Here is a 26,830-nt window from a genome sequence, read left to right as displayed (position 1 = left end):
TTAAAAGTACTTTCCAGCCCTTTGTCTGATGATACTTCAATAAGTTGAAGGGTTTCTTCATGGGAAAGGGCTGTCTCTTTGTGTTCAACAAAAGGGTTCACAATCCACATATTTTGCCTGCGGGAATCCTTATGTTCGGGATAATATTTTTCAAAAGACATCTTCACTCAGGTTTCGAAAGAAGCACTTACACATTGCAATGCGAACTTGCGAAGAAACAGTATTCAGTATTACTATATTTGAGAACCGGATACAGACTGCCTTGATCTTCAATTTCAGTGGAAACATTTTCTTTATACTTCCTTGCTGATTGGTCACTGACATTTGCAACACAGATGTTATTTCGCTCAGTTCTGAGAACAGAGGATATGCCGCCCATTGTTGTAATCGGCTTGCAGCAATTTTTATGACTGGTCATAAACATCGGTATTGCCTTTCCCGAATGTTGAAAGATTTGGATGTCTGAAAATTCCTGACCATTCATGAATACTTCCATGTTTAAAAATATGCGGCTTGGTCACTGACATTTTCTACACAAATTTAGGTGTTCTATGTCTGAGCTTCTCGACACAAATATTGTTCTCCTAAGAATATTTCCACTATAAAATATTTATTCATGAAAAATGCTTAGAAAATGAAAATGACAAATTCCAGAAGAGCGTCCCGCGGCCCTGTATAATTGATGCCAGGGCCCACTACTGGGTCGCGGTCCGGCGGTTGAGAAGCACTGGTAGAGAGAGTAACAATGCCTTATTAGATCACATTCGTCTCCTCTGTCTTCCCAACAGTCAGTATCCTGAAGGTTTATATAGAAATCATGAATACAGATTTTCCGTTTAATATTCCTGTCACATACAAAATCTTCATGACTTCCATAATTCTGCCTTAACAGCATTCTCTCACGTTTGGAGCAAAGCCCTTCTTGAGAAGCTGCCAGTTGTGAAGCTACTCAAGGATTTCCCAGCATTTCATGGCACCCTAAGGTTCATTACCATGTTCACAGGATTCATCCACTGATGCCTATCGCGAGCCAGATCAATCCAATCCATATCATCCCATCCTATCTCTCTAAGATCCCTTATAATATTGTCCCACCAATGTCCTATATGCCTTCTTCTTCTTCCCCATTCCTTAATAGCACTAGATGAATATTTTGTTATATTAATCATCAGTCTCCCCTTTATGTAATTTCTCCCATAACTCGGTCGTTCTTTTCCTTTGGTGTGAACATTCCCCATAAATGTGCTAATATATCCAACATATAATATTTAATCTCTCCCAAATTCGTGACCATAAGCAGAAGTGAAGCGATATTTCATTTGTGTGTTTTGGAATATTGAGACAGAAACATTTTTTTCAACATAAGAATGAGGGAAATTTTGTGAATTTCTTATTTTAGTTTCATTATCAGCTTCGTTTTGCTTTTCTCTTACTTCTGTTCCCGGGTAGATATTTTCCATGAATTTAAAACGTAAAATTACGAATTTGTAGCTAATTTTTGTGTAGTTCTAATTTCATATATACACATGCCTAGTTTTGGGACAGTTCTTTTGAATTTCAGAAATATTTCATCAGGTATAAGTTACGAGAAAAGGCAAAGGCAATTCTTGCCATAGTATTCAGCACAACAAAAAAGGCTGTAAACCTAGAATTCTGGCTTAAGGATAGAGACCGCTATTGCTGTTGATAAGACATGACACCAGATGTGAGGTTAGTGGCGAGCTAAAGGCGATTCTAACAGATTTCTTTTCGTCGGTAGAAAAGGGAAGAGAAATTTTTAATATGAGAATTTGGTGGTGGAAATTGGGTGTGGTGGAAGATTAATTCTGCTGTGGGTAGTGTCATGAAGGGGTTCGGTCAGCGGGACTCATTTCGTTTCTGTTTCCATGAGATGACTATATTGACCGCTAATTGCAACGTCACGCACCGGGAATGGGAAATAGAATAGAAAAGTGATACTAATGGAACGCGGCTGCGGAAAAGCGGCAAGAAAACGGAACTATGTCGCTATCGACGTTGCTGTACAAGCACCTCGATTTAGGTCACTGATGTGCAAATATCGCAAACTGTTTCGCTTGAATACAGCATCAAGTCGTGCCCATGCGACGTAAGGAATAAAATATTGATCCTGAAAATATTTTTTTATTTGTTTATTTATTACGCAATCAGAATGTACAATTCTATAAGCTAGTTTGCAGGCGTAAGAGCTGTGATGCTCCAGAAAATAATTTGAGTAGATATAATGTGCCTGAAAACATGTGCGAAAAGTAATGGGCAAACGCCATGATTCCTGAAGTCTCCTGATAGAAACCATAATCTGCTGGTGATATTAGTGTATAGAATGTCGCACAAATTTTAAGTTCGCCATAATAACTTTTAAACCAGCCCATATAAGTTATAATGATTCATAATAAACTAGATATCTCAAAGTATAATTAGAATTATCAAGTGAAGGATTATGAGATGGCCAGGGCATGTAGCACGAATGGAGGAGAGGAGGAATGCATGTGGGATATTGGTGGGAAAGTTGGAAGGAAGGAGACTAGTGGGAAGATCAAGACATAGGTGGGTGGACAATATTAAAATGTGTCTTAGAGAGATATCATGGGATGGTATAGATTGGATTTATCTGGCTGAGGATAAGGACCAGTGGAGGTTTCTTATGAAGACGGTTGGGAAGTTCTTGAGTAGCTGGACAAATGGCAGCTTCTCAAGAAGGGCTCAGCTCCAAGAGTGAGTAAGTGAACAGAACTAGACATCGTTATTTCAGAAGTTTACATTGTCACAGTTCGTGTGCGTATAGTGTAAACCCGTCTTTCATACAATATACAATTTTTATATTGTGGGGATTATGGTCATAAATGTAAAAAAGCAGATATCGCAGTTTTGGTAAAAAGTGACAGATTTTTTCCCCTTCAACGATTTACCCTTACCTTCATTTTAAGTGGATCAAGATGGGTTAGGTAATCTGTGATCAATTTTGGTATCCGTTGTCAGTTATCGTTAATTTTTTCTAACGATCCTTACCGAACACTACCGGAAGACCTAATTTTAATAACTATACTGAATGTTAGTGTTTGTGAACCCATTTCAAAAGTATAATATTGCTTCACGTTTCTGTAAAACATATACAAAGTNAATGAGACAAATCAAATTACTTTGTATATGAAGAAAGTCGTCTTCTGGGTTTAGGCGCCGTGTATTCTTCGTTTTGGCCGACGTTTCGGAGGAACGTATCGCCTTCATCTTGAGAGCAGTTGAATGGCTTGGAATGCAGGGAGCAGTAGGTAGCCAAAACGAAGAATACACGGCGCCTAAACCCAGAAGACGACTTTCTTCATATACAAAGTAATTTGATTTGTCTCATTCTGGTCCGTCACACTATTAATACTGGACTGAAAGTTATCTACTTTATATACAAAATACTTAAAATATACGATTCGTGGAAAATCACACAGAATTCTGTTAATTTCGGTCTGTTGATTTAAAAAGCGTTAGAGGCTTAGACACTGATATGATTTGTAAAACGAATTTCTGTAAGGGCATTAAATGAGTAATAACTTCTTTGTCGAGGGACAGAGGAATATGAATTGAAGACAGAGTCTTTTTTTTTTCCTCTTGCTCCCACTTTTGGGCATAGGGCTGATTTCTCAGTTCCGCAATCATTTTACAGACGGTAGGACTCCTTGTACGGGTGATCAGCTCGTCGCAAGGCCTCTGTCTAAACACAGGACAACACATACACACACCAAACATCCATGGCTTGTGTGGGATTCGTACCCACGAACCCGGTTTCCGAGCGAGATAATACAGTACATGCCTTTAAACCGCTCGGCTACAGTGACCGGCCGAAGACAGTACGTTTGAAGAATTACGCTTGTAATGGCTACATAGCAAGAAGGTACACTCGTGCAGAAAAGCATGCTGACAGAAACTGGGACTGCAACGTAGCACAGTGAAGGGGGACAGATACACTCGCAGGGAAGTACGTAGCACGCGCGGAACATTCTTCAGAACGGGTAACGATACGTGGACAATGTTACTGGGCTCCTTAGTATGGGAAGTCTACTTAGAACATCTCGTCCCTGCTTCGTGTTTCATTATTTTCTCTTCCCGTTCACTCCTGCTTTGGAGCACAGGGCTGATTTCTCAGTTTCATGATCATTTTTACAGACGGTAGGACTCCTTGGACGTGTGATCAGTCCGTCGCAAGGCCTTTACCTAAACACAGGACAACATAAACACAGCATAAACGCATACACACACCAAACATCCATGCCTTGTGTTGGATTTAGACCCACGATCCCGGCTTCCGAGCGAGCGAAGACAGTTCATGCGTTAGACCGCGCGGCTATCGTGACCGGCGTTTCATTGTTAGGTACTCGTAATTCCGGAAGGATACGAAGCGTACAAAATAGTTCCTAGATTAACAGGCTTTGACAATACAAACTGAATAGAAAAAAAAATCAGAATTATGTTTAGTTTAGGTTATCATGCGGACTAAATTCACGGAGTTTTTTTATCATGTGAATAGGGATGTTAATGGTATTATAACATCGACGAGAGTATTTGATTGATTTATTGGCTAGTTATTTTCTTGTTAGTTGATTACTTTCATTTTTGACGTATTTTTGTTTCCCTTTGTAATATTATTTTCTTCGTTTGTTAATGATATAATTTTTTTTTCCTAGCACTACAGCCCCAGAGGGCCTAGGCCTACCTCCGTGAACTTCTCCGTTCACTTCGGTTTTTCTAGATCTTACGCATTCGGTAGGACTAATTCGGCGGGTGATCAGCTCGTCGCAAGGCCTCTACCTCACAAACACAGAAAAACGCACACACACAAACTAAACATCCATGCCCTGAGTGGGATTCGAACCCACGATCCCGGTTACCGAGCGAGCGAAGACAGTACATGCCTTAGACCGCTCGGCTACCGTGACCGGCATAATATAATTATAGGAACACATAAATAAAATTTGAAGAAATGCGATACAAAATATAATATGTGCTCTGCGGACAGCCAGAGTGTCTCAAAAATCTCGGCTGGGATGAAAGTCAACAGCATTAGCTTTATGATACATCTGCGTGTTAGCTTCTTGTGTCTAAGATGCTCGAAACTAACCCCCTTGGGAATATTGTATTTTCAGTAAATTATAATGATAACTCATCGTCTGGGTCTTTGGTTTAGACGTCATTTTATACAAGGTACGCATTGAATGACGGCGTCATGACGCTCACATTCATCTGTATTTCAAACATTAAAAGTAAATTGTCTCCTCGGACATTTTGTACGAATCGATTTTGCTCAACTGAAATTGGTATAGTAAAATGTTTACGGATCTCTTATTATGCAAATTTTAATCTGAATATATCGTGACTCTGCGCACACACACACACACACACATCTTTCCTCTCTACAGTTCAAGTGGTATTCCAAGCACGAAACTGTTTTTGTCTCTTGTATTACTAAGGACACCGTGCTGCACAAGTAAAAATTCACTTGCTTGCAACGTGTTTGAGTCTGGGATACAATTTGTATGAAGTTAGCTTACGTACATGTCAGAAATAGGCTTTATTATGCAATGCATGTTTACCGCTTTCACTTCATGTGTGTTTCGTTCAGTGTTCATGGTCGCACGATCTGAAAGAGACTCACCTTCAGGAAAACGTTGCCGAACCAGTGACCATGTGCACTGTTAGTGCGTGTAGGGAATGCCAAGGACTTTTATGTATGCTCCGTTTTTATTTAGATATGCGAATAATCGATGCTCTTAATGTTACTGTCTTATCTTGTGTTTACTTTTGCAGCAACATTTGATGCTAGCCCTTCTATCAGCACCGGAATAATCAGTTGCAGTAAAGGTAAATGTTAAATTTGCCCTGTGCTTAACTAATTAAGCACTACACCATGAAGACGTATGGAGGAGTGGATGTATAGATCTACATTTTCTTGACCTCTGAACAAGCTGGAGGTGAGTGGTTAGCTTCACGCCCCTGCCGCTTTATCCCCGGAGAAAAAGCCCCCAGTACCAATCGGATAGGAGGTTGGGTGGACCCCAGAGCCGGTCTGACGACGTGGAGAAGTGTCTTAACCCTACCGGGACTCAAACTCCGACCTCTCGCTCATCCAGCCCGTAGCTGGTCGCTATACCGACTGTATTTTGAGACAGTTTTCAATGGCTATTGCCGTATATTTGTGTATGAATTCAACACATGTGAAATTCCATAAAAAGTTACTATAGATCTACCAGTATATGTGAGTGGGAACTTAAAATTAAAACATATATTTATTCAGTTAGGCCTATTTGTTGTTTCCGAAATACCAGAGTTCAGAATTCTGCACCCCGTGGTGATAATCATTACAGCGTAGATTATACCGTATAAGTTCGGTTTGCAAGATTACAATCATATTAAGAACAGGACGGGTTCAAACTGTAAATTGAAATACCAGACCGTACTGGACTCACTAAGTGATCCGTACAGCAGGTTACATTCTCCCTTTATTTCACGTTGTTTTTATGTCATTTTTGCTGCACCGTGGAAACCAGGAATTGTCACATTTTCTATAGTTTGAAATGCGAATTTTTCAACTGTGATTATTACCATATTCAGACCTGAGTGGTCCTGATGCCGATCTCTGTAAATGGACAGTTTATTTCTACTGTTCGTCTCTAAATGCGTGGCCTACTTCAGGAAAACTGCCGGGTGTATGTTGAGCTCCTTTATTTTAGTGATCTCTATGTACTGGTTGCTGTACATGCTCACCATTCATGCGACGTAGTTTTCATTCATGGACAAATGTTATATAGAAGCAGAATCAGATTAACTTTCGTCTTGCTTCCAATTAAACTTCCCAAATTTTCAAAATAAAATTTTGTTTATCTACTACATATCACTATATTCTCTTCAGCAAGAACACACACAAAAACAATGACTACATTGCGTTCCATTACTTCCCTGATACAAATGTATGGTTTATTGAATTTTTTTTTCGTGGGTCATTTAACGACGATTTTTCAGTACCGAGACTATATCATCTGATTTTGTATGACAGGAAAGGATTTGGAAGGAAGCTATATTTGCCTAGTTTATGTACTAAGCCATAAATTGTCTGAAGGGACTGAGCAAAACCACTATCTAACTCAGTGCGAATATCCGTTTTCACATCTTAGACTCTAACGCAGAACCTCCCGAATATAAGGGTAGGACTTCACTCTAGTCCAACTTATTCACACTGCTTAAAGTCGTGAAGAGTTAGTAAATAAATACCAATGACAATCGAAACATATCTCAAACGGAAGTCGTAGCTCAAATAGAGATGTATATTTCATGTCCATGCTTGCTTTCACGGCGACTCGTTTTCCTGAAGCCGATTGGGGCCTATCTGTTCGAGTTTAAAGTAAACTTGCTTACTTAATAATTGAGCTGAACCCCTCTTGTTGAGCCGCCAGTTCTATAGCTACTCAAGAATTTCCCGGCATTTCATGGAACCCGAAGGGATTCATTACTGTGTTCACAAGGACCCTCCATTGGTCCCTATCGTCAGCCATATCAATCCAATCCGTACCATCCCATCCTATCTCTCTAAGATCCGTTTTAACATTGTCCAGTCACCTACGTCTTGAGTTTTAAACAGAAGGCATTTAAATTAAATTACACGTCTGTAATATTTAGTTACAGTCAATATTAAATGTGCTCATAATCCGAACAGTAGGTTCATGCGGGCAGACTGAAGACATGGCGTTCCATTGGCTGTTCGTTAGAACACGTGCAAGGAGGGTATGCAACAAACTTCCGACGCTTCATCGTCGGTCAGTTTGGTAGTGTAGCTCCCTACGTCAAGTCTTTATGTGGGACATTTAGGTATGAGTTCATGAAATGAAAACATCAGTTTCTTCTTTAGCGCAATTTAAGAAATGGAATTTTCATTCTCTCACGCACTCTTCTCCCCGTTTCCTCTCGGCAGAAGTTCGGTAAGTATCGCAGCTTAAGAAAGAAGCTTTTGTAAAATTGCATCCATAGTATACTTCGATGTTTAAAACGAAACCCTGGAAAGCTTGAAATAATAAAAACCTGTTTCGTTTCAATATATTTAGCACTAACTTCGCCGACAAGCCATGGTCTTTCGGTCGGTATAGTTCGCTTGCGGACTAAAGCCACTGAGTTTTTTGTTTTGTTTTTTGTTTTTTTGAATCCACTGTCGTCCTACGCTGGTCGTCGGGACAAAAGCTATATGACTGTGTAGATAAGGTATTGTTATGTATGTGAACAGAAAATTACCATTTGAAGTTTAAGAATGAAGCTAATTATTTACAGCTTTGTCCGGAACTCAAGCAAAAATCAGACAAAACGTTGTGGTGAAATGTTCAGAATGGTTGAATGCATCATTTCACCGAACAATATTGGGAACATTCTACTACATCTATAGGGACGAAACAAGGGGGACTGCTTCAGTGAGATGTGGAGACGTGACAATTTGACGATTCTGTTTGTTCTACTCGAAAGGGGCTAGTGACGTGAAAGTTGCCCACTTCACCGTAGTTCTGATGCGTAACACATGCAAGACCGTGTTTCAGACTGCCTTTCTCCCTGGAATACAGACGAGTTCTCTGTTGCGTCATCACTGCGATACAAATATGTAGGCTTTATACGCTGGCGGTGCGCAACAGCGCCATACAATTACGAGTGTAGAGAAACAGAAATATTAATCATCGTCTTCTTTATAAATTAGCCTGCCACCACAGGTCCGATTCCAAAGTTTTTATTCAGAATGGGTATTTCACATGAACTTTGCCTTCTGCTTTTCGGTATGTACGCGTACTGATAGAATCTTCTATCTCATCTAAGTGTATACTCCTATATTGCCGGTCACGGTAGCCGAGCGGTCTAAGGCATTTACTGTCTTCGCTCGCTCGAAAGCCAGGATCGTGGTTTCGGATCTGTTTCCTGTGAGGTACGAACTGAATTCTTATATATTATTCTTATACACTGCCGGTCACAGTAGCCGAGCGGTCTAAGGCATGCACTGTCTTCGCTCGCTCGGAAGCCCGGATCGTGGTTTCGGATCTGTTTCCTGTGAGGTACGAACTGAATTCTTATATATTATTCTTATACACTGCCGGTCACGGTAGCCGAGCGGTCTAAGGCATGCACTGTCTTCGCTCGCTCGGCAGCCGGGATCGTGGGTTCGAATTCCACTCAGGGCATGGGTGTTTGTGTGCGTTTTTCTATGTTTGTCTACAGGTAGAGGCCTTGCGACGAGCTGGTCACCCGCCCAAGGAGTCCTACCGTATGTGTAAGATCTAGAATAACCGAAGTGAACGGAGTTCATGGAGGTAGGCCTAGGCCCACTGGGGCTGTATTGCCAAGGAAAAGATACTCGTATATTAATTAGTTTATTGTGGTGGGGTGAGACAGTCCTCTTGGTATGTCGACCACTAATTGGTTCATTATACCAAGCCCGGATGATAGATGATTAATTGTGAAGCAGTCGGTGGAATGACAATTGACAGGGGAACCCCAAGTATTCAGAGAAAACCTGGCCCCAGCGCCACTTTGTCCAGCACAAATCAAACATGACCTGACCTGAGCTCGAACCCGGGCCGCCGCGGTGGAAAAAATGTATACGTTACTTAGAGATTAAGGAGCTAAGATGTTTAAATCAGGGAGGAAATCGTCATTGAGTAAGTTCCTGATTTTCGTTACTTTAAGATACGTTGTTTAACTAGTTCCTCGTTTCGTTCTGCCTTAACCTACGCAATTCTTAGAGCGATTTGAATCTCGTCATTCATTCATTTGTAGGATCAGTTAGGCTCTAGACATTGCGCGGTTTGTATGCCATCCTTGTGGGTCATCTGTAACAGGTATGACAACTCACTGTGAAAAAATGAAGAACACTGAGTCGCACGTCGTGTACTTTAATTAGGTGTAGTGCTTTTTCTCACACAGTTTAATAGTGTTATTACTTTACAGACTTCTCGGTATTGTAGATACAAGGAAAATGATGTTATTATTAATGATGACGCTGACATGTGGTGAAATTCATTGTTTGGAGTTTCAACAGCATTTTAATTTGTGTAAAAGTTTGAATATTGGCAGAACTTTTAAATTGAACGTAGTTGTATGACTGATACTACTAGTAGTTCGAGAAGAGATATTCGCAGCGGACAAGTTGGACTTCTGCAAGAAGACTTGAGAATAATTTTTCCTCTGTGTACAAATTTCGGTCAGGGCTTTTACCATTTAACATTTAAAATGTGCATGACTCAAGTCTGATTGTCCTATCCCCATCTCGGCCGTTATCAGTTGTTGTGGATGCGACAATCCAAATACTACCTCGTACTTAGCCGGTTATTCCTTACAGAGACTAGCTTCTAACAGTAAATGAAATACCATTGCCAACAAAGGTAAGGGTGCTCGAAATCAAAAGTTAGTACAGCTTAGGGAAGGTTTGAAGAGGGTGAGATGCCGTTGCAAGGTAACTGCTGTCTAATCTCTCCACAATATTCTAACCAAATGAATATTCTGTACCAGTTTAATGGAGGACAATGTTCTGGTAGTAGAACTCCAGGTTAGTGCAGCGTTAGACGGGCATTTTATCGCCTCCTCTTGTTACATGGGTACCAGCACAGAACTGTGTGGGTCTACAACATGTAATCCCTACAGATCCTCTTCTATCAACAGATCGCCGACCGGTTTGTTCCACAAGGAACAGGTCTCAGTATACTTAAGCATTATTTATGTGAATAAGCCTATAGACAAATTCTTTGCCTTGTGACTTGGGCTATTTTTATGTATGTTGTTATTTCTGACTTGTTGAGAGTTGAGATACAACTGAAATATATATATATATATATATGTGTGTTATATATTTAAATAAAACAACGGTTTCAGCACTTCTGAGTAACGAAAGTGGCAAAACATAATGACGATGTATACTATAAATCATTCCACTAACAGTGAGGGCCCATTTTGGGGGGAACCAATATTAAAAAGAAACAAGACAGGTTCTATGGATTTCTGTAATACGGGATTCAAAATTCACATAATTTTATTTTATCTTTTCTGTGTGTATTGCTTTGGAGGGGATGTTATTGGACATTTAACTTAGATATTAATAAAACTTGTATGTATAAATTACTGTGATATATCAGCAAGTTTGGCATTTCTCAAGTATAAGAATATGAAATGTTCTGATCGCCTGTTACCGTATCATATGTGATACCTTGTCAAAGGTTGGTAGCGATAGCTTACATGGAAGCCCCAGTACAGTAACGTATCAAGTGATATACATATGCTTCGAACTGAAATATATATCGGAATTTTCCGTGATGCCTGCCTATCCCCTTTCATTTCATTCTTGAGGGATTGGTGTGAAATCACACGCCTTAATATTTGAACCCACACGCAAAATACCTGATCAATGCAGCTTCGGTCTTCCTCATTGCAGAGCAATATACACGCTTTCATGTTGTATGTTACAAAATAATACTGTTTGGACTGGATCTCTGTATTTCAGGATAAGGATCAGTGTCGGGCCTTTGTGTATCATAATCAAACTCTGGTTCCACAAAACTATGGAATGTCTTGACCGGAAAACGGAATATTATTAAACAACAAACATTCAGCATTCTGGAATTAGGTAATCTCTATCTTTGTGCAGATGTAGCAGCAAGCGGTGAACCACCTATCAGACACGAGTTCTCACCACTCCGGACTCCTTGGTACATGCAGATGACGGAGGAGCTAGTCATCTTCGGAAACATACAATGATCATAATTTTCGGGGTGGCGCTATAAATTGACATTAATGAATTTCTAACTGCAACGCGAAACATAATTTGGCGAGATGAAAATCAAACGTTGTTGACGCCATGACAATCATGTTGAGAGAGGGCTCGAGGAGGGTGGCTTCAGAGGTTGTTTCTGTGTGGTTGCTGCTGTCTCAGTACGTGGTAACAACCCTCGCAACGAAATAAATCGGCGTCCTTGTATCCTCATTTGTACCGAGTTGACAGCGTCGACGTCATAGGAAGGTCGGGTGAACTGAGCAGTATCTCAACACAAACGCCATGGCTGTGCGGTGGTTTCCGGCCTCTAACGTTGCTCTGTCTTTAGGCTAAATGAGCCATGCCCCAGGGCTTTAATTATCTCCATTCACCGCTGGTTTTGGAGAGCGATGATAGGAGGAACAGAAGAGGAGGAGGAGGAGGAGGAAGGAAGGAACGAAGAACGGGGCGAATGCATTTACTTGGATGTAGTAGCCTGAGGAAACCTGAGTCGAAGACTAAATCCACTGCTACACTGTTAATAAGGACTTTGCGGATGTGGTTCTCCAAGTTTCAGACATTCCTCTGCCTGTGGCCCTGAGATCGTTTCCTTTTCCTCTCCATGAAGTTGCTGCAGCGTTAGCTCAACGGTTGTACGTGATTCACGACCCCCAGAACACACTGGATTACAGTTAATTTGAACTAGAAGGTTCCTGAACACAACGTAATATAACAATCGGCACATCTTGCATGACGCTCGAGTTTGAAGCATGTACAGCTTATGTATTAGCAAGTGTCGTAAAGCTTCTAGGGCTGACGTTTGGGGTCGAGCAGAAATGGACGTTGAACTACATTTGCAGAAAAAAAATGGTGCTAAACCGTTTATGACAAAATTCAGTTTGACATTCGGGTCTCCAAGTCTGTTACTGGAGTTCAGAGTGTTTTGGCAGCAATGCAATCCAGTGGAACAGAATGTTGCCTTTCGACTTCTTCAGTGAAGCTCCTGGAAGTACGTGTAACTTATAGGGAATATATAAATTCAAAATAAAAACATATAGATTTTTTAATTTTCAGGAATTTCATGATGCGTTTGGATAGATAATCGTCCGACATCTTTCTTATCATCATAATCACAATAATCACCAACATCAAGGTTTGGAGATTTCGATCCGTTCCTTTACTCTGAAAGATATCGAAGCCAAATTATTATTATTATTATTATTATTATTATTATTATTATTACTCGGAAGTACTTGTGGACAAATTCAGAAATGTTCTGAAATTAGGAATAGTACAGAGAATACGTGCTTGTACATACGGACGCTAAATTTTGGTCAAGACAATCGAAGCAACAAGTTCTCCAAGCGAAACTTGGAGACGAAACTGAACATCCGGCGAAAGCATTTTACGAGCCAAGAATTGCTGTAAGGTCAAAAGTATTATAGGCAATATCCGGCGTTCTTTACACCCACCAAGACGACCGTTCCATATCTCTCCTCGCTTACGAGGTTAAGCATACATATACATCAGTGAATTTCATGAATATCCATGACACGACGAAATCTAGAAATATTACTTACAGCAAATAAATAGGCATATCCTCTATATATATATATATAACTTAGCCGTTTTATTTTGCGATTGTCCTCCTATTCATTCAGAATGTACAGTCTAACCACTGACTGTACGGGTTAATAAATCGAAAATTGCAATTAAAGCAAGAATTATCGCAAGATCGAAATTAAACCTCTGCCTGCTACAAAGGTGATACCGGTACAGAATTTTGAAACCGTTTCCGTGTTCATAATATTGATAATGGATGCCAGTATCACTTAAAGGGACGAGCACCATATTTCCGTTCCTTGACACTGAAGTCAAATGTTACCAGACCCCTGAAAATCTGATTTTACAATCTCCATAACAAATCGTTCTGTAGGGCAGAAACAAATTTGTTTTATTTACGGTTTATTTAACACCGTCAGTAGCTGAGATTATAGCGTCGAATGGTAGGATGATTAATTTCATGAAGCCGAGTTCTTCTTGAGAAGCATCCAGTCGCTTAGCTCTTCATGAATATCCGAAATTTTTATGGAACCCGTAGGGTCACTACAGTGTTCACAGAAGCCTGCCACTGGTCTTCAGACGAAGCCAGATCAATCCAGTGCACAGTACCTAATTCTGTTTCTCTAAGATTCATTATGAAATTATCCCACCTATTTCCAGGTCTTCCTAGTATTCTCTTTTCTTTTGGCTTCCCCGTCCTATCTCGTCCTCCTTACCTTGATTACTCTAATTATATTTGACGAAGGATACAAGATATAAAGCTCCTCATTATGCATTTTCCGGCCTCCTTTTGTGTCGTTCCTCTTGCGTTCAGATATTCCCCTCAGGACCTTGTAATTGAAATGAATTTGGTAGTGTGTGGAAAACATCGGTCGTGGCTTAATTTGAAACACAATCACGGAATTTTCTGGGAGGGACACATGGCAACATCGGTCAGCATTGTTGGCACCCCACCCCCGAAATTCGAGTCAGGTATCTCCAGAATACAAGCCCCAAGCGTTACTGCTCTATCGAGAAAGCTCAAATTGTAGTTTCAAAACCGCTGGTGTAATATGTCCAGGATGCGGAGTTTGGTGTATAGGAGATGGCCGCGCCATAGCTCAAGCGGTTAGTCGCTGGCTTCCCACCGCGGCGGCCCGGGTTCAATCCCGGTCTGGTCAAGTGGGATTTGTGGTGGACAAAGTGGCGCTGGGGCAGGTTTTCTCCAAGTACTTCGGTTTCCCCTGCCAATCTTCATTCCACCAAATTCTCCATGATCATAATCACCCGGAGCAGGCTACAATAGGCCAATCAGTGGCCGCCGTGCCGAGTGGACCCAGTAGAACTCCACCCCCCACTAAGCGAATTGGTGTATAGGAACATACATAGTAATATACAGAATATTGAAAGAGACATTGCGTTTATTAAGGTAGTTTCTTATCTTATTCCTCTGCTGCTACTGATATTCCTAATGTTTTGATGGATATTGAACCCTACATTAAAATATTCTTTTTCCCCTATGTGTTATTTGCAGCTGTACATGTAAATGTGTGTAGACTGAAGAAAACAACGATCATTTCACTCAAGCTCTGCGAATCGAGAGTTGGAGGAAGGTGCCAGAGGAGAGTGGGACAGAGAAGACATGGACATTTGTTGTTATCCGGTGAATAAAGAAGCTACTCATGCACGTTGCTCAAACTCGCAGTATCTGCATCCAACTCTCCCTACCACGTCTGTGGATCTGATTTACACAAAGAATGATGTTTCTTTGCAGTTTTGGAACTTACGGCCCCTGGCCTCTGTTCTGTTTATTTATATATGTAGAGAAGAGAAAGTTAATTTAATATTTCGGTCAAGGTGGAAGTCAGATTGTCTCTGAGCTGAATGTAACAACATATCATAAACGTATGAAAAAGATAACGTTCAGCTTCACAGGTTCGTAAACCCGAAACTAGATGGAGGCTATTGATCTGTTTCATTATCCGACCGCTTTATCCCCATACCTAATATGTAGGGCTTGTGGGCTCCAGACGTGGTCTGAACGCGGTGACGTAGAGAAAACGGGGAGAAAGAAAATTCTGGTAATTCGGCTTAGAAGCTCCTGATAAATTTGAAGTAGCCATTATATATTTGTCTTAATGTTTCAGTTTTGACCGAAGGTTAATCGTGTGATATTAAAATGAATCGTGGTAGAGGCCTTGCGACGAGCTGATCACCCACCCAAGGAGTCCTACCGAATGTGTAAGATCTAGAAAAACCGAAGTGAACGGAGAAGTTCATGGAGGTAGGCCTAGGCCCACTGGGGCTATACTGCCAAGGGGGAAAAAATGAATCGTAGAAGTAAGGTTTGAGAATGTGGAGTGTTTTGACGGGATTCAGGAAATAGCCCTGTCACGTGATGTTATGAAAGCCGTAATGAAAATTTAGGTCCAACATAAAAGGGAGATTGTTTCTTGACTATTACAGCGAATGTTAGCATCTCAAGAATGCTCATACTTTGCATGGGTAATTAGTTAATGATTCTTCTGTATCAACATTCAGTAACGTCATTCCCATGAAAATTTAGTATGCCCATATTTCTTCTTAGTGGGGTGAGACTGAGTCCACTTGGTACTGCGGCCAATGCTGGTCTGTGGTACCAGCTCCAGATGATGGATAATGGTGATTGTGTAGCGATTGGTGGGATGAAGATTGGCAGGGGAACAGAAGTACTGGGAGAAAACCTTCCCCAGCGCCACTTTGTGCACCACAAATCCCACATGACCTGACCAGTTTCAAATGTCTGGAAGGAAGTAACACAGATAAAAAGACATCGATGACACTGGATGTCGCTTTTCTTGATAGGTAAATATCGTGTGTCCTAAAATTTATTGAGTACTGTGTCAACTCCCAACGCATTATCATGTGAATGAGGCTACAGTGGTGAGTGTTCGTCACACATCGTTCGATAACGTATAATTATCATACCACAATGTTCACCTGCTACCCGTGTCCATTACAAGTGATATCTGATCCTTTTAACTTTATCATGCCTATCTTAATCACCACTATTAGTTTCATTATGGCAGGTTTTGTTAACATCATCATTATCACATGTTCATAACGTGGAATACATAAAATGTAATTAATCACAAATATTGTTACACGTACACACATTGCTAGGCAATGTGTTGGTAAACAAGTTCCCTCAAAGAACGATTCTTGTTAAAGGGTCCTTTGATAGGTTAAGCAACAATAGCTGAGGCTCCCTACTCCTATGTCGGCCGCGCAGGGCAACAGTAGGAACGGGGGTTCTCTGTGACGAGTTGCTAGGTTACGCAACGGTTCTTACAATATAACAGTTTTCTGTGTGGTCCGTGCCGTGGCTATATAACGAGATTCCCAGGATAACCGAGTGAGTGACCATTCAGGGGCCGTTACGAGTGAGTCATAAGCTGGAGGAGTGAGTCTAAAAGAATTTATAGTTCCGAGGTTCCAGAGTGACTGAAGACGAAATAGCAAGATGATATCACGATAATTGAAGTCTCTGTGTTGGGGACCTTTGCCAGGAGACGACCTAGTGAAGACGGACAATCCTAGTGCGTGTGCAACTGTGATTGGAAAGTGTGTAAATCAGCGATAGCGCTGTATTTAAGTGTGATTAAGATAACTTATAATCAAGGTGCTAATAAATCAAATCATCCCAACTAGAACCTGTTATTTTCGTCACGCGTACCACCCGTCACGTGACAATATATTGGCATGTATTTCACTTGGAAAAAGAAGGAAAGGATAGATCATTATTTGTTATCCGCTACGCATTAAAAATAATGGCAGATCCGGTTGTGCAGATTGACTGTTGTGGTTTTCCTTTCCATTTCACGCCGGAATTGCAAAATCATACAGTGTCGGCAGAATGATCTATCGTGGAAGCTTTGATTTGATTGGATGGGTGACATTTCCAATATGCTGCGAAGTAAGTGGTGGGCATGTAGGTTTCTGGACGAGAACTTCTGATAAAATTCCAGTCGTTCCACCCTAGATTTTGAGGCGAACAACAGACATGACCTGCGAGTCGGCACATTCGTCAGAAACTCGATCTGCACTCAACATCTCCCTAGGCCTACACTGGACTGTGAGAAAGTTTACTGCGATTCTGTAGGGGGTTTTCAAAGTTCGACACAAAACCGGAAACTTAACTCTGTGAAGAGTTCTATCTTCTGGGATGTAAAGCCGTGTAGTCCGTCGAAAGTCAACCGACGTATCGGAGTAATATGCCGCTTCCATCATCACTGTCGAAGAATAAGCCCAGCAAGAAATCAGCATAAAGCATATAGCAAAGTGCAGATCATATATTATTATTCGAAACGTCGAATATAATTTGTTTCATTCTGGTCCGTCACACTAACAATTACAAAAACAAAAATAACACCGTCTAATGTGGCTATTTAAGTTTTATCGTTTGAAGACTCATCACCCTTACATGTTTCGATCCCTACGGATCATCCTCAGAGGGCATCAATACTTTTTCGGAAACTATTATTACAATAGATGCTAATTATATGGATACACGTATAATGTCTGAAATGCACAATGTACACAATGTTCAACCTTTCACATTCACAGCAGCCTTCCTGGTGTTAAAACTTTTTAAAGTTTTCTAAAAAACTTTCTAGTTCAAGCTTAAAATTTATAAACCATACAGGTTCGTGTCAGTTCTCCTATTCGTGGCCTGCTGTGTTGTTTACACAAGACAGCAGGCCACGAACAAACACGGAAATACTAAGAATCTCCTTTTGTAAGATAGACAGGCGGCACAGGATCAGCCACCTCCAAGAATAACAATAGGAGAATTGACACGAACCTGTATGGTTTATAAATTTTAAGCTTGAACTAGAAAGTTAAAAAAGAAAAGTTTTTAAAAAACATTAAAAAGTTTTGACACCAAGAAGGCTGCTGTGAATGTTAAAGGTTGAACATTGTGTACATTGTGCATTTCAGACATTATATGTGTATGTATCTATTGTAATAGTAGTTTCCGAAAAAGTATTGATGCCCTCTGAGGATGATCCGTAGGGATCGAAACATGTAAGGGTGATGAGTCTTCAAATGATAAAACTTAAATAGTCACATTAGACGGTGTTATTTTTGTCTTTGTCCGAAACGTCGGTTGATTTTCAGCGGACTGCTTGGCGTTATGATGCACAAGATAAAACTTTTCATGGCTATCGCTGTGAATACATGAAACCTTACATCTAATTATCTATTCCAATACCTTACTATTCTTTCACTTTTACGATGAAACAAAATGAGGTTCAGCAAAGCCACTTTTTTATAAAAAAAAATAAATGAACAGTTCTGCCGACAGCGAGTCAGATAAATGATGTACAATGCGCAGAATTTCCAGCTTTGGCCTAAAAATTCAAAGTCTGTATATTTTATGTCGGTCGCAACAACAATTTTAAATGCGAAATACCGATTATATCAGCTGATCCTATTGAGAGAGATGTGCATGCAGTTTAAGGGACACATTCTGAGCACAACTGTTGCATAGTTCTCTTGTTCTGCAGAACAGTTGCTACTATTACTCTAATAATATTTCATTTATTTTGTTGCTGTGAGGAAATTCGTAAATAAAATTCTGTCCACGTTAAATATGTAGGATGAAACCCCGAAGTTCCTGACGGTCGCCAGGTTGGTGTTTATTAACGTAAAGATTATATCTGGCACCGATAATAGGTATGTTTTAGCCTTGCCGAACTCTACTCTCAACTACTGAGTCGCCCCAGTTGTCTTCCTTATAACCGCTTTGCACCAACCGAATAGAAAACATAGTAACTCTATTGTTGTGTGCGTAGTCGGTGGAACTGGAACGTGTTTACCAATCCGTTGCATAGCAATGTCTGCACATGCTGCAGTATGTTATACAGCGTTAATATCGCTACCACTGCTATGTTACTTGTACACTCCAATGACGTAACATTCATTCTGTTTCTTAAAAACGGTCATTCGGTTCGGTAGTAAAAATTGGGGGCAAATACGCGGACAGACTGACGCACACAGCAGTGATCTCATAACCCCCCTATTTTATTTTGGAAAGAAGACTAAAAGATTTCTTCCCATCTTTGTTTATGTTATGCTTTTCCGTTTAAGCACTGTACCATTTACGTTTAACGACGCTGTCGTCTCTGTTATAGTCTACATCAGACTGGATAGTCGTAGTAACAATTTAAATGCCATAATTCTTGCATATTTTCGGTTTATATTAAGTGGAATGTACATTTTATGAGAGAATGAAAATTGAGATAATGTTTGATGTTAAAATATAAGAGAAAATAAAATATGTCGGTTATTTCTGTATTGAAAAACCACTTGTGAAAAAATGGAATGGATTTCTTTTTTATATTCGATTTGATTTGAAGTTCTTGAAGGTCTTTGTCTTACTGAACATAGACCTCACACACAGCACGAACGTTCTGCACCAAAACCAGACTCCCAACCCAAGAAATCACGGAAAACCGATCAGTTGAAAAAGGAATAAGTTTTGAATAATTTTAACAAAATCGGACAATAATTGGAACTGATTATAACCAGTTTTTAGAAAAATTAAGTGGCAAAAACAATTACTCTACCTCTTACATAAGGAACATTATATTTTATCTTTATATTTTTGTGTTAAATTTTTTGTCCATTCTTATAAGGACGAAACTTGTCGTTGGAGGAACATTTATGGAAACGTGACAATGTAGAACACCAGCAGTTTGCGAGCACATCAAGAATTTGCACCTTCAACAGTGCCACGGTATATTAAATCTTTAACTATTGCAACAGGGTGCTCAAATATAATTTGGATATTCATTCGTAACATTCTGCTTCAGTATAATAAATTCCGGATACCAAACTAAAATTTGTGACCAATTTTAACAGACGTTTTGGAAAATTCATGTCCCTGGTTCATGTCGGAAAATTCATTATTATTTAAAGTTACCCTTAATCTTATACGAACCTCATTATAATTTAGTAACGTATGCTTAAGGAACGTCGTTGTTGAACGGTAAGCAGTCCTGACTCATATTCGGAAGGTCGCTGGTTCTAATGTCAGCTGCGACACCGAATTTCCTGACTATCGTTATGTATATGGTAAAAAGGTAAAGTTATCCCCGTAACAGACCTTGGAGGTCCATTGGGTTGTGATACTCTGAGGCTCCCAAATTTTCTAGACAGTCGGCTCACAGCGCTGAGGTTGTGAGCCTTACACGCCGGCCACTCTTTACCCCCAGGAAGATAGTAACATGTATGTAAAACAACGCCCGTTTTGATCAAAATCTTCATAGCATTTCATAACTTGATTTAAATTTAGATGTTTGCATATAAAATATTGACAAAATGAAGTTGACGAATTAATCGTACGAATACATTCTCCTCGTGTCTTGTGGTAGTAAAGTTACTTTTACGGTAGTGAAGTTTGTGGGGTGAGGGTATGGCGTGCAAGAATGGTTTGGAAACAGGGTCCCTTAAAGAGGAGTGTACTATCGTGGAACCGATTCGACCATGCCATTAGTTCTGAAACTTTGAAAAGCTTTCCCGTAAGGCTAACCACACTCTGCCTCTTTACCCTTACCCACAAAACCCGTTTCCCCTTCACAGTCAGTATAAAATAACTGCACTTTGATACAAGGAATCCATTCTAAGCATGTCCATACTGACTGCAATACCGGTTCCACTCCATTAACCAGTTAATGGTAGTGACGAAACAGAAAAACTCCGTGAATTTCCGCTCCTCTTAAGCTGCTTATATAATAAATCGATTTCATTTATATTAAAGAAGATGGTGGTTAAGGTATATAAACCAATCAAGTGCACTGGTCTCGAAATCAAGTATAGCTTCCTTGAAATGCACTCAGACAGACCAATTAATATTACGCTGTAACTCGTTAAAAATTAAGCTCGGGCCTTTTCAGACATAAGTTTATGCCTTGACCATTAGCGTTTCTGAGTATATAAGATGCTCTTCTGTTACTAAACAAAGCGGAGAGTGTTCTAAACGCTTCGAATTTCAAAATCGTATGACGGAGTTAGAAGAAAAAAAAATTGTACACTCTGATTTATATAATTAAATCAAAATATGTACAGTTCTTAACTTTAATTCGTATATCTTCCAAGTCTCAACTCATTCCGACGCATTTCACTAAATTCTATAACAGATAATAAAGGAGACGGCGGGTTTTAAATGTTTACGCTGCATTCAGGAAATGTTTTCTGATCGGTGTGCAAATATACGAGTATTTTTCTACGTACAGACGTGTCCGACATATAAGAGCAACTGAAATTGAATCAAAATATATTTTGAATAAAGCAGTCTTCTGGGATGTGGCACCGTGTAGATATGGTGCTAACCAACGTTTCGGAAGAACGTTCCTCCGAAACGTCGGTTAACACCACATATACACTGTGCCACATCCCAGAAGACTGCTTTCTTCATAGTCACCGTCGTGAAAACCTCAAATCTTACAAAATATATTTTAATTCCACCCAGAAGCGAATGATTAAAATCGTCCTTTCATAATAACCTTGCCAGAACCAAACTGAACTAAAGGGTAAAGATAAAGCCATCCCTGTAAAAGACCGTGGAAGCCCGTAGGGTTGTGAGACGTCGAGGCTCCAACATTTTCTAGGCAATCGGTGTACAGATGGCGGTAAGGTTGTCAGCCTTACGCACCGGCAGCCCTTTAACCCCAGGAAAATTCCTGCTACTCATTTCTGGTAGAGGCTGAATCGATCCCAGGACCATAATGCTGCTGGAAGGATTAGGTAAATTGAAAAATATCCAGTGACCTCATCGGGAATCGAACCCGCCTCAACCAATTACGTTACCACGTGCCCCACCGACCTAATCTACTTGGATATTAAATATTTAATTAATATAAATTTATTTTCTCGTAATATATAACACATTTCATAATAAGACGACCGACAGTTCGTTTCCATAACAACAACAACAGTATGCACCATGGACACTTCCTCATTCCCAGACATAGCTTCGGTTATGCTCCCAAAGGATATGAAAGTGGGTGGGCTTCTGTTCCCGTTTGATCACTGACCGTCGTCCTTTGATGTTCTAGAATCGGTGGGGTTTGAATATCAGACATGAAGCAGTAGACCGCTTGTACGTCACTTATTTTAATAAACTTGCCTCCCCTGATGTATATGAAACCAATCTCTCTGCCGGAACATCGTCAATACGAGGTCTGACAATTGAATAACCAGATTGATCTGTAAAGAATCATATATATGACTTCTGTTGAGTGTGGTCACCTTCGAAATACTCGCCTTTCGATTGCATACTAGCGTTCCAGCTTCTCTGTTTTGTCTGCAGATTGATGGAAATACATTTCCGAATGTCCTGTCATACTGCCTTTACACTGCTCTGCAGTCATTCAAATAACGCAATATCTCAAGCATGGTTCTGTTTTCAGAGAAGCTACATGGTACGAAAATGGGTGAATACCAAAAAGGCAACTTAACAAATTCAATTACTTCACATTTATCATTTTCGGAGATTTCGGTTCTGTCCATTGTTAACATTCGGTTCGTACTGAAGGCCTAAATATCACCATCAGTTGTTGTTTTCTAATGGTTTGGATTCTACAAGAAACTTGCTGCAATATCTGATAAAAATTTTCAATTTGTTTACTGCAATCAGAACATAAACGGAATTCCAACGCCTGTTTGACCAAAAACTGTTTACTCTTAGTCACACGATCGGACATCTGCCAGACTACCCGTGTCTGCAGTTACTGGGCGGTTATATCAATGCGGTTATTTAGTTTTCAGACCTGGTATGGCAGACGAATTTCCCTTTGTGTCATCGGACTAGCTTATTGGTGGCTGCGGAAGTAATGACATTCGTCACAAAGTACCTACAGTGTGTATTACACGAGTTTAATCCTAGTCTTCTCGTGCATTCATCAAAGAACAAAGGAGATTTCGCCATGAAAAATTGACAATTATAAAACATTCATATAGAAATTAGCGATGTGTTCCAACATATAGAATAGCAAAATTTATACAGAGCAAAACATATTACAAATAGACACATATTCATAAAGTCCATTTCTGTCTTTTTGTATTTATTCCTCACAACAGCCATAACTTACTAAAGAAGTGCATGTATTATAAGAGGAATTTATTAAAATTTTAGTAAATTAAATGTATTTTAGGCAGGTAAGGTGTTGTTTGATTTGGCTGGAACAACTTGTGGGCTCTTATACACAGTAATGCTGTATTGAAGTCGGTCTTCACTCACCTATCACGAAAACCTCACCAAATAAACATGGGTCATTGACAACGAAGAACATCGAAAGCTGCATATGCATTTTCATTCGCCGTAAAGAACGCCGAATTCAGCAAACAAGAGGCGTGAGCAAGAGAACGGCATTGTAAGACCGAAACATGTTACATTAACGAGAGCAAATGAATGAAATATGACAGTTTGGCAGTAATCATTGAAACATTTCCGAAATTTGCATTAGTGACAGTGAAAATAAATAATTAATTTTCTGTACAGTGGTAGATCATATTGTATACCTTAGATCAAATTTTTATTTGGATACCATTTTAGGCAGGTTGTTATTCACATTAGTCATCGCTCCCATTTTAATAATACCACGGTCCCCTTTGCCATCTTCTTCAACATCTCAAGGAACCTGATCATCTTGGCCATCATCAAACTTCATTGATCGAATGGATATATTTCAGCAGTAGCGTATTTTAATTATATTTTCCGTCTGGAATATAGATAGAAGTTCCCGCTGTCCTAACTGATGAGTAGTTCTTCCTGTCTACTGCAGCAAGAATTGCAATTCGAGGTTCACTACATCGGTTTCTTACGCAACTTTTCAGATTCAACGAACACAATTATCTTTTCATCGCATTCCTCTAAGATTGACATAGCTTCGTTAAAGGATCAATGAACAAGCTAACGAACACCAGTGGCTCTCCTATTATTATATTATCACCAACATTTTCATTATCATGAGCATCATGCAGTAGGTGATTCAGACTGGTTACATGCGTAATGCAGTAGGTGATTCAGACTGGTTACATGACTAATGCAGTAGGTGATTCAGACTGGTTACATGACTAATGCAGTAGGTGATTCAGACTGGTTACATGACTAATGCAGTAGGTGATTCAGACTGGTTACATGACTAATGCAGTAGGTGATTCAGACTGGTTACATGACTAATGCAGTAGGTGATTCAGACTGGTTACATGACTAATGCAGTAGGTGATTCAGACTGGTTACATGACTAATGCAGTAGGTGATTCAGACTGGTTACATGACTAATGCAGTAGGTGATTCAGACTGGTTACATGACTAATGCAGTAGGTGATTCAGACTGGTTACATGACTAATGCAGTAGGTGATTCAGACTGGTTACATGACTAATGCAGTAGGTGATTCAGACTGGTTACATGACTAATGCAGTAGGTGATTCAGACTGGTTACATGACTAATGCAGTAGGTGATTCAGACTGGTTACATGACTAATGCAGTAGGTGATTCAGACTGGTTACATGACTAATGCAGTAGGTGATTCAGACTGGTTACATGACTAATGCAGTAGGTGATTCAGACTGGTTACATGACTAATGCAGTAGGTGATTCAGACTGGTTACATGACTAATGCAGTAGGTGATTCAGACTGGTTACATGACTAATGCAGTAGGTGATTCAGACTGGTTACATGACTAATGCAGTAGGTGATTCAGACTGGTTACATGACTAATGCAGTAGGTGATTCAGACTGGTTACATGACTAATGCAGTAGGTGATTCAGACTGGTTACATGACTAATGCAGTAGGTGATTCAGACTGGTTACATGACTAATGCAGTAGGTGATTCAGACTGGTTACATGACTAATGCAGTAGGTGATTCAGACTGGTTACATGACTAATGCAGTAGGTGATTCAGACTGGTTACATGACTAATGCAGTAGGTGATTCAGACTGGTTACATGACTAATGCAGTAGGTGATTCAGACTGGTTACATGACTAATGCAGTAGGTGATTCAGACTGGTTACATGACTAATGCAGTAGGTGATTCAGACTGGTTACATGACTAATGCAGTAGGTAATTCTGACTGGTTACGTGAGTAATGCAGTAGGTGATTCAGACTGGTTACATGCGTAATGCAGTAGGTGATTCAGAGTGGTTACATGCGTAATGCAGTAGGTGATTCAGACTGGTTACATGCGTAATGCAGTAGGTGATTCATACTGGTTGCATGAATAATGCAGTAGGTGATTCAGACTGGTTACATGAATAATACAGTAGGTGATTCAGACTGGTTTCATGAGTAATGCAGTAGGTGATTCAGACTGGTTGTATGAGTAATGCAGTAGGTGAGTCTATAGAATACACAAAAGCTGAAAAAGATTTTTAAGAAGTGAAGTTTTTCCGTGCTTAATTAATTAAGCATTATGCCATGTAGACGTATGGAGGAGTGGAGGTACAGCTCGTATATTCATGACCTCAGCAATAGACGTAAGCGAGTGGTCAATTTCTCACACCGGCCGCTTTAGAATTCCGGGACCCATTGCATAGGAGGCTGGATGGCCCCCAGAGCTGGTATGAATGCTGCGGAGAAAAGAGAAACCTTTTGCCCCTTCCGGGATTGGAACCTCGGTCATCAATACTGTAACCCGTCACTATACCGACTTTACTAAAGAAGGTAAACTTATCCTTATACTTAATTGAGCGTCATGCCATGAAGACATATGGAGGAGTGAAGGTATAATTGTACCGAGCGGTCAGTATCGAGCCCTGACCATTACACCTCATGGTAAAGAGCCCCTGGTAGCCGTTGGAGAGTAGGCTGGACGCTGGGAATAGAACAACATATATTTATCCTGCTAAGAATCGAACCCCGGCTCTCCAGACCTCAGTCCATTGCTGTACCGACTGAGCTGTCCGGCTCCCCTATGCAATAAGTGTGCGAAGGTAATGCAAGGTAAAAATAAAATTGAGTCTGAGTACCCCGCTATTAGGTGTAACAAAGAGTAAAGGTGAAACCAGAACAGTTTTCAACGTGGGCACAATGTGAACTAACTCGCCGGTTGCTTCAGTTTTCGTTCGTCTTGCCCTCGGGAATGGAGTCAGACGGTTACAGAAATACGTATTTGAATGAAATCGAGAACATTAATGGAAATATCACATAATAGCTGTACTTCACTTGACCATTTATAGGGAAGTGGTAAATATATGCACCACTTGCGTTAATATTAAATAACGCGTTCATCCCAATAGTATATTTTATTATTTTTCAGAATAAACAGCATTATTTCCCTGAATGTCATTAACCTACCGAGTTTTGAAATGGATTTGCAACATGTTCTCCGATAGATCAGAACATACTGTCAAAAGTATGTATTATTTACATGAGCTTTGCACGAGTAGGTCTCTAGTACGACTTTGGGAATTTTTAATGTGTCGATAGAATTTAAACTACAAAATTTCACACATTATATTT

This window comes from Cryptotermes secundus, unplaced genomic scaffold (genome assembly GCF_002891405.2).
Source record: "Cryptotermes secundus unplaced genomic scaffold, Csec_1.0 scaffold444, whole genome shotgun sequence".
In the NCBI taxonomy this organism is placed as follows: domain Eukaryota; kingdom Metazoa; phylum Arthropoda; class Insecta; order Blattodea; family Kalotermitidae; genus Cryptotermes; species Cryptotermes secundus.
The sequence above is the reverse complement of the archived record's forward strand: the minus strand, read 5'-3'. Positions refer to the sequence as shown.